The following is a 7931-nucleotide window of genomic DNA, read 5'->3' as shown; positions in this document are numbered from 1 at the left end:
CATCTGGAGGCTTTCTGTTCTTTGTGGACTATCAGAGTGTTGATGAAACACAGAAATTGCATCGGGATTGAATACAACAGTCACCATGCGCACTTTCCTCCATGGGAGTTATGTCTCCAACAGTCTACGCTTTGATCGTTCCCTGGAAGACCAGTAGTAGTTTCCGGTGCACATCTGGACGCATTCTGTAATCTGTGGACTATCAGAGTGTTGATGAAACACAGAAACTGCATCGGGATTGAATACAACAGTCACCATGCGCACTATCCTCCATGCGAGTAATATCTAAAACAGCCTACGCTTTGATCTTCCCTGGAAGGCCAGTAGTAGTTATTGATGCACATCTGAAGAAATTCTGTAATCTGTGGACTATCAGAGTGTTGATGAAACACAGTAATTGCATCGGGATTGAATACAACAGTCACCATGCGCACTTTCCTCCATGGGACTAATGTCTCTAACAGTCTAAGCTTTGATCGTTCCCTGGAAGACCAGTAGTAGTTTCCGATGCACATCTGGAGGCATTCTGTAATCTGTGGAGGATCAGAGTGTTGATGAAACACTGAAATATCATCGGGATTGAATACAACAGTCACCATGCGCACTTTCCTCCATGGGAGTAATGTTTCAAATAGTTTACGCTTTGATCGTTCCCTGGAAGACCAGTAGCAGTTTCAGATGCACATGTGGAGGCATTCTGTAATCTGTGGAGTATCAGAGTGTTGATGAAACACAGAAATTGCAACGGGATTGAATACAACAGTCACCATGCGCACTTTCCGCCATGGAAGTTATGTCTCCCACAGTCTACGCTTTGATCGTTCCCTGGAAGACCAGTAGTAGTTTCCGGTGCACATCTGGACGCATTCTGTAATCTGTGGACTATCAGATTGTTGATGAAACACAGAAACTGCATCGGGATTGAATACAACAGTCACCATGCGCACTATCCTCCATGCGAGTAATATCTAAAACAGCCTACGCTTTGATCGTTCCCTGGAAGACCAGTAGTAGTTATTGATGCACATCTGAAGAAATTCTGAAATCTGTGGACTATCAGAGTGTTGATGAAACACAGTAATTGCATCGGGATTGAATACAACAGTCACCATGCGCACTTTCCTCCATGGGACTAATGTCTCTAACAGTCTACGCTTTGATCGTTCCCTGGAAGACCAGTAGTAGTTTCCGATGCACATCTGGAGGCTTTCTGTACTCTGTGGAGTATCAGAGTGTTAATGAAACACAGAAAATGCATGGATTTAATACAACAGTCACCATGCGCACTTTCCTCCATGGGAGTAATGTCTCAAGGAGTTTACGCTTTGATCGTTCCCTGGAAGAACAGTAGTAGTTTCCGATGCACTTCTGGAGGCATTCTGTAATATGTGGACTATCAGAGTTTTGATGAAACACAGAAATTGCATCGGGATTGAATACAACAGTCACCATGCGCACTTTCCTCCATGGGAGTAATGTCGCTAACAGTCTACGCTTTGTTCGTTCCCTGGAAGACCAGTAGTAGTTTCCGATGCACATCTGGAGGCTTTCTGTAATCTGAGGACTATCAGAGTGTTGATGACACACAGAAATTGCATCGGGATTGAATACAACTGTCACCATGCGCACTTACCTCATCGGGAGGTATGTCTCAAACAGTCTACGCTTTGATCGTTCCCTGGAAGACCAGTACTAGTTTCCGATGCACATCTGGAGGCATTCTGTAATCTGATGACTATCAGTGTTTTGATGAAACACAGAAATTGCATCGGGATTGAATACAACAGTCACCAAGCGCACATTCCTCCATGGGAGTAATTCTCAAACAGTCTATGATTTGATCGTTCCCTGTAAGACCAGTAGTAGTTTCCGATGCACATCTGGAGGCTTTCTGTAATTTGTGGACTATCAGAGTGTTGACGAAACACAGAAATTGCATCGGGATTGAATACAACTGTCACCATGTGCACTTTCCTCCATGGGAGTAATGTCTCAAATACTCTACGCTTTGATCGGTTCCTGCAAGACCAGTGATAGTTTCCGATAAACATCTGGAGGCATTCTGTTATTTGTGGACTATCAGAGTGTTGATGAAACACAGTAACTGCATCGGGATTGAATACAAGGCTCACCATGCGCACTTTCCTCCATGGGAGTAATGTCTTAAACAGTCTACGTTTTGATCGTTCCCTGGAAGACCAGTAGTAGTTTCCGATGCACATCTCGAGGCATTCTGTAATCTGTGGACTATTAGAGTGTTGATGAAACACAGAAATTGCATTGGGATTGAATACAACAGTCACCATGCGCACATTCCTCCATGGGAGTAATGTCTCAAACAGTCTACGTCTTGATCGTTCCCTGGAAGACCAGTAGTAGTTTCCTATGAACAACTGGAGGCATTCTGTAATTTGTGGACTATCAGAGTGTTGATGAAACACAGAAATTGCATCGGGATTGAATACAATAGTCACCATGCGCACTTTCCTCCATGTGAGTAATGTCGTTAACAGTCTACGCTTTCATCGTTCCCTGGAAGACCAGTAGTAGTTTCCGATGCACATCTGGAGGCTTTCTGTACTCTGTGGACGATCAGAGTGTTGATGAAACACGAAAATTGCATCGGGATTGAATAGAACAGTCACCATGTGCACTTTCCTCCATGGGAGTTATGTCTCAAAGGGTCTACGCTTTGATCTGTCCCTGGAAGACCAGTAGTACTTTCCGATGCACATCTGGAGGCATTAGGTAATCTGCGGACTCTCAGAGTGTTGATGAAACACAGAAATTGCATCGGGATTGCATACAACAGTCACCATCCGCAGTTTCCTCCATCGAAGTTATGTCTGAAACAGTCTACGCCTGGATCGTTCCCAGGAAGACCAGTAGTAGTTTCCGATGCACGAGGCTTTCTGTACTCAGTGGACTGTCAGAGTGTTGATGAAACACAGAAATTGCATCGGGATTGAATACAACAGTCTCCATGCGCAGTTTCCTCCATGGGAGTTATGTCTCAAAGGGTCTACGCTTTGATCTGTCCCTGGAAGACCAGTAGTAGGTTCCGATGCACATCTGGAGGCATTTTGTAGTCTGTGGACTATCAGAGTGTTGATGAAACACAGAAATTGCATCGAGATTGAATACAACAGTCACCATGGGCACGTTCCTCCATGGGAGTAAAGTCTGAAAGAGTCTACGCTTTGATCGTTCCCTAGAAGACCAGTAGTAGTTTCCGATGCACATCTGGAGGCATTGTGTAATCTGTGGACTGTCAGAGTGTTGATGAAACACAGAAATTGCATCGGGATTGAATACGACAGTCACCATACGCACTTTCCTCCATGGGAGTAATGTCTGAAAGAGTCTACGCTTTGATCGTTCCCTGGAAGACCAGTAGTAGTTTCCGATGCACATCTCGTGGCATTCTGTAATCTGTGGACTACCAGAGTGTTAATGAAACACAGAAAATGCATGGATTGAATACAACAGTCACCATGCGCACTTTCCTCCATGGGAGTAATGTCTCAAGGAGTTTACGCTTTGATCGTTCCCTGGAAGAACAGTAGTAGTTTCCGATGCACATCTGGAGGCTTTCTGTAATCTGAGGACTATCAGAGTGTTGATGACACACAGAAATTGCATCGGGATTGAATAAAACTGTCACCATGCGCACTTTCCTCCACGGGAGGTATGTCTCAAATACTCTACGCTTTGATCGCTCCGTGGAAGACCAGTAGTAGTTTCCGATGCACATCTCGAGGCATTCTGCAATCTGTGGACTATTAGAGTGTTGATGAAACACAGAAATTGCATTGGGATTGAATACAACAGTCACCATGCGCACATTCCTCCATGGGAGTAATGTCTCAAACAGTCTACGATTTGATCGTTCCCTGGAAGACCCTTAGTAGTTTCCGATGAACATCTGGAGGCATTCTGTAATTTGTGGACTATCAGAGTGTTGATGAAAGACAGAAATTGCATCGGGATTCAATACAACAGTCACCATGCGCACTTTCATCCATGGGAGTAATGTCGCTAACAGTCTACGATTTCATCGTTCCCTGGAAGACCAGTACTAGTTTCCGATGCACATCTGGAGGCATTCTGTAATCTGATGACTATCAGAGTGTTGATGAAACACAGAAATTGCAACGGGATTGAATACAACAGTCACCAAGCGCACATTCCTCCATGGGAGTAATTCTCAAACAGTCTATGATTTGATCGTTCCCTGTAAGACCAGTAGTAGTTTCCGATGCACATCTTGAGGCTTTCTGTAATTTGTAGACTATCAGAGTGTTGACGAAACACAGAAATTGCATCGGGATTGAATAAAACTGTCACCATGTGCACTTTCCTCCATGGGAGTAATGTCTCAAATACTCTACGCTTTGATCGGTTCCTGGAAGACCAGTGATAGTTTCCGATGAACATCTGGAGGCATTCTGTAATTTGTGGACTATAAGAGTGTTGATGAAACACAGTAACTGCATCGGGATTGAATACAAGAGTCACCATGCGCATTTTCCTCCATGGGAGTAATGTCTTAAACAGTCTACGTTTTGATCGTTCCCTGGAAGACCAGTAGTAGTTTCCGATGCACATCTCGAGGCATTCTGTAATCTGTGGACTATTAGAGTGTTGATGAAACACAGAAATTGCATTGGGATTGAATACAACAGTCACCATGCGCACATTCCTCCATGGGAGTAATGTCTCAAACAGTCTACGATTTGATCGTTCCCTGGAAGACCAGTAGTAGTTTCCTATGAACAACTGGAGGCATTCTGTAATTTGTGGACTATCAGAGTGTTGATAAAACACAGAAATTGCATCGGGATTGAATACAATAGTCACCATCCGCAGTTTCCTCCATCGAAGTAATGTCTGAAACAGTCTACGCCTGGATCGTTCCCAGGAAGACCAGTAGTAGTTTCCGATGCACGAGGCTTTATGTACTCAGTGGACTGTCAGAGTGTTGATGAAACACAGGAATTGCATCGGGATTGAATACAACAGTCTCCATGCGCAGTTTCCTCCATGGGAGTTATGTCTCAAAGAGTCTACGCTTTGATCTTTCCCTGGAAGACCAGTAGTAGGTTCCGATGCACATCTGGAGGCATTTTGTAGTCTGTGGACTATCAGAGTGTTGATGAAACACAGAAATTGCATCGCGATTGAATACAACAGTCACCATGGGCACGTTCCTCCATGGGAGTAAAGTCTGAAAGAGTCTACGCTTTGATCGTTCCCTAGAAGACCAGTAGTAGTTTCCGATGCACATCTGGAGGCATTGTGTAATCTGTGGACTATCAGAGTGTTGATGAAACACAGAAATTGCATCGGGATTGAATAAGACAGTCACCATCCGCACTTTCCTCCATGGGAGTAATGTCTGAAATAGTCTACGCTTTGATCGTTCCCTGGAAGACCAGTAGTAGTTTCCGATGCACATCTCGTGGCATTCTGTAATCTGTGGACTATCAGATTGTTAATGAAACACAGAAAAGGCATGGATTGAATACAACAGTCACCCTGCGCACTTTCCTCCATGGGAGTAATGGCTCAAGGAGTTTACGCTTTGATCGTTCCCTGGAAGAACAGTAGTAGTTTCCGATGCACTTCTATAGGCATTCTGTAATATGTGGACTATCAGAGTGTTGATAAAACACAGAAATTGCATCGGGATTGAATACAACAGTCACCATGCGCACTTTCCTCCATGGGAGTAATTCTCAAACAGTCTACGCTTTGATCGTTCCCTGGAAGACCAGTAGTAGTTTCCGATGCACATCTGGTGGCATTCTGTAATCTGTGGACTATCAGAGTGTTGATGAAACACAGAAATTGCATCGGGATTGAATACGACAGTCACCATCCGCACTTTCCTACATGGGAGTAATGTCTGAAATTGTCTACGCTTTGATCGTTCCCTGGAAGACCAGTAGTAGTTTCCGATGCACATCTGGTGGCATTCTGTAATCTGTGGACTATCAGAGTTTTGATGAAACACAGAAATTGCATCGGGATTGAATACAACAGTCACCATGCGCACTTTCCTCCATGGGAGTAATGTCGCTAACAGTCTACGCTTTGATCGTTCCCTGGAAGACCAGTAGTAGTTTCCGATGCACATCTGGAGTCTTTCTGTAATCTGAGGACTATCAGAGTGTTGATGACACACAGAAATTGCATCGGGATTGAATACAACTGTCACCATGCGCACTTACCTCCACGGGAGGTATGTCTCAAACAGTCTACGCTTTGATCGTTCCCTGGAAGACCAGTACTAGTTTCCGATGCACATCTGGAGGCATTCTGTAATCTGATGACTATCAGAGTTTTGATGAAACGCAGAAATTGCATCGGGATTGAATACAACAGTCACCAAGCGCACATTCCTCCATGGGAGTAATTCTCAAACAGTCTATGATTTGATCGTTCCCTGTAAGACCAGTAGTAGTTTCCGATGCACATCTGGAGGCTTTCTGTAATTTGTGGACTATCAGAGTGTTGACGAAACACAGAAATTGCATCGGGATTGAATACAACTGTCACCATGTGCACTTTCCTCCATGGGAGTAATGTCTCAAATACTCTACGCTTTGATCGGTTCCTGCAAGAACAGTGATACTTTCCGATAAACATCTGGAGGCATTCTATAATTTGTGGACTATCAGAGTGTTGAAGAAACACAGTAACTGCATCGGGATTGAATACAAGAGTCACCATGCGCACTTTCCTCCATGGGAGTAATGTCTTAAACAGTCTACGTTTTGATCGTTCCCTGGAAGACCAGTAGTAGTTTCCGATGCACATCTCGAGGCATTCTGTAATCTGTGGACTATTAGAGTGTTGATGAAACACAGAAATTGCATTGGGATTGAATACAACAGTCACCATGCGCACATTCCTCCATGGGAGTAATGTCTCAAACAGTCTACGTTTTGATCGTTCCCTGGAAGACCAGTAGTAGTTTCCGATGCACATCTGTAGGCTTTCTGTACTCTGTGGACGATCAGAGTGTTGATGAAACACAGAAATTGCATCGGGATTGAATAGAACAGTCACCATGTGCACTTTCCTCCATGGGAGTAATGTCTCAAATACTCTACGTTTTGATCGTTCCCTGGAAGACCAGTAGTAGTTTCCGATGAACATCTGGAGGCATTCTGTAATTTGTGGACTATCAGAGTGTTGATGAAACACAGTAACTGCATCGGGATTGAATACAACAGTCACCATGCGCACTTTCCTCCATGGGAGTAATGTCTCAAACAGTCTACGCTTTGATCGTTCCCTGGAAGACCAGTAGCAGATTTCGATGCACATCTGGAGGCTCTCTGTACTCTGTGGACTGTCAGAATGTTGATGAAACACAGAAATTGCATCGGGATTTAATACAACAGTCTCCATGCGCTGTTTCCTCCATGGGAGTTATGTCTCAAAGAGTCTACGCTTTGATCTTTCCCTGGAAGACCAGTAGTAGCTTCCGATGCACATCTGGAGGCATTCTGTAGCCTGTGGACTATCAGAGTGTTGATGAAACACAGAAATTGCATCGGGATTGAATACAACATTCACAATGCGCACTTCCCTCCATGGGACTAATGTCTCAAAGAGTTTACGTTTTGATTGTTCCCTGGAAGACCAGTAGTACTTTCCGATGCACATCTGGAGGCATTAGGTAATCTGCGGACTCTCAGAGTGTTGATGAAACACAGAAATTGCATCGGGATTGAATACAACAGTCACCATCCGCAGTTTCCTCCATCGAAGTAATGTCTGAAACAGTCTCCGCCTGGATCGTTCCCAGGAAGACCAGTAGTAGTTTCCGATGCACGAAGCTCGCTGTACTCAGTGGACGGGCAGAGTGTTGATGAAACACAGAAATTGCATCGGGATTGAATACAACAGTCTCCATGCGC

This window comes from Schistocerca gregaria, unplaced genomic scaffold, assembly GCF_023897955.1.
Source record: "Schistocerca gregaria isolate iqSchGreg1 unplaced genomic scaffold, iqSchGreg1.2 ptg000001l___fragment_3, whole genome shotgun sequence".
NCBI classification, from domain to species: domain Eukaryota; kingdom Metazoa; phylum Arthropoda; class Insecta; order Orthoptera; family Acrididae; genus Schistocerca; species Schistocerca gregaria.
This window is presented reverse-complemented; position numbering follows the sequence as displayed.